The 2192-nt window shown below is 41.1% G+C and overlaps 1 non-coding gene across 1 annotated transcript; it reads left to right on the top strand.

Annotated features, from left to right (window-relative positions):
• Positions 1–502: 502 nt before the first annotated feature.
• Positions 503–609, top strand: LOC120252640. Its single transcript, XR_005534097.1, has one exon. It is a non-coding gene; the product is annotated as a small nucleolar RNA R71 (small nucleolar RNA).
• The last annotated feature ends 1583 nt before the right edge of the window (positions 610–2192 follow it).

Here is a 2192-nt window from a genome sequence, read left to right as displayed (position 1 = left end):
GTTGGAAACCTGGTGGCACAATGGCCTTTTGTGGACCTTGGTCGCTCCATGAGAAATTGGGATGACTCTTCCAACATGGATTGTAGGTGTTTCTTTATGGGTTTCCTTGATTCCTCATAGTATTCCCCTACAAAATCGACATTCTCAAAAAGAAGATGCATCACCAATAGAGATCGGGCAATTGAGGGAGCATGTCCTCCACCACACCCAAAGTGCAAGTAGTCACGGCCGCTACTCTATTCGTAGTTAGGAGATCTAACTCTTACTCAATGATTCCACTTGAGCCGCCAATGAGGTTACTACATCTATGTCATAGAGGCCGCCACCTTCTTCTTCTACCTAGCATTCCATTAGTAGTTGTTTAACCACATTTCTTCAATTAGTTGATGGACCTCATCAGGGGTCTTGCTACGTAAGGTACCTCTTGCTGTCGCATCCAAGAGTTGCCTTGTACTCCGGATTTAAACCGTTGTAAAAGGTCTGAACAATCATCCACTCCGGGAATTGATGTTGCGGGCACTTTCTCAGGAGCTCCTTGAACCTTTCTCACGTCTCAAATAGAGACTCCAATTCCAATTGTACAAAGGATGAGATCTCATTCCTAAGCTTCGTAGATTTTCCGGGAGGGAAATAACGGGCAAGAAAAGCTTCTACCATCTCCACCCATGTGGTAATTGATGCTCAAGGTAATGAGTGTTGTCATGCCCTGAACCTAATCGGGCACGTGGCAACCACCACGATGACAAGAAGTTGGTCCAACAACGGCCCCATCTTCAGGTCGCCGTAAGGCTCAATATAAACCTATTATCACAATTACATAACTAGATGACAAAATAATAATAAGATCACAATTGGGTTCCCTAACACTAGGGACCCTAAACACAAGTAGCATCAACAACAGTACAAACCGAGGTTTCAGATACAACCAAAAAATACAAATACATGAACAACATATAAAGGTCAAGTCTAGTGGATCCATAAATTTTACATGCATACTATAACAAACCTAAACAAGAAGTACAGATAAGTCACTCTACTGCTGCATAGCACAACTCTGTCCAATGTCACAGTCTGAAAAGATAAAAGAAAAGGGAGTGGTGAGTAACAGATGTTACACAGTGAGTAGAGTCAGCATAGATGTAATAGAGTGATAAAGTATTTCAAATAGTATTTCCACATGAATTGTAACATATAAAATCAATTCTAAGTATTCAACATATTAACAAATAACACAAGGTTCATCAAAAACAAATAACATTTTAAAACACAATGAACATAGCTCCAAAAAATAAACTGGCCTAAAACAATTCCCACACTAATCGTGACCGCCACTAGCTATGAGACAACCAAGGAGTTTTTTTAAAAAATTTTTTTTAAATTTAAAAAGGTTGCCTTTCCTTTGTGTTGGCCACTGAGATCCCCGTGTGGTGACCCCGGGTTTCTCACATAAAACAACCCCTTGTCAATGGATCCGCGCACCTCATGACTAAGGTAAACCAGGGTTAACCACGCCACCTCACATCAGGCCGGACTGTGGAAACCCACACTGCAGTGTCGGACTAAAGTCCGCCATCACCATGAAAACTGAATGCCACAATATAATTCTTTCCAATTTCTAATTCAAAGAATCCATCATACAATGTTTAAAACAGGAAATGTACATTAAACCATGTTCCATTTGCATATAAATACGGAAATATACATCAAACCATATTCAATTTTGATAAGTGTCAAAATGTAGATGTTTTCATGCATATATCGTATTCACTTTGCATGTATTTTGTGAGGTTTGATGCCCGTTTTGCGCTTAATCATCTATTATTTGCTTTGTAGGGCACAAGGAAGCCATGGACAACAACAAGATATCATTTGGGCGAAAAAAGAAGAAAACAGGAATTTCATACTACCCCATACTACCCAGTATGGGGGCCGTATGCAATGTAGCAGCGGATTGATTTGGAGTGTCTACCTAGATTTCCATACTACCCAGTATGGGGGCCATATGTACCCCGTATGGATCGCGAATCTATGGTTTTTGGGTGCTATACGACCCCCATACGACCCGTATGCCTTGGGGGGTATAAAAACCAACTTTTAGGGCAGAAAAAGGGGACTTTTGGCTGGACCTTTTCTTGGCCGACTTTGGGGAGATCACTTGGGAGATTTTGGGTGACCTTGGGAAGGAGAAGAAG

Source organism: Dioscorea cayenensis, chromosome 21, assembly GCF_009730915.1.
Source record: "Dioscorea cayenensis subsp. rotundata cultivar TDr96_F1 chromosome 21, TDr96_F1_v2_PseudoChromosome.rev07_lg8_w22 25.fasta, whole genome shotgun sequence".
In the NCBI taxonomy this organism is placed as follows: domain Eukaryota; kingdom Viridiplantae; phylum Streptophyta; class Magnoliopsida; order Dioscoreales; family Dioscoreaceae; genus Dioscorea; species Dioscorea cayenensis.
This window is presented reverse-complemented; position numbering and strand designations above follow the sequence as displayed.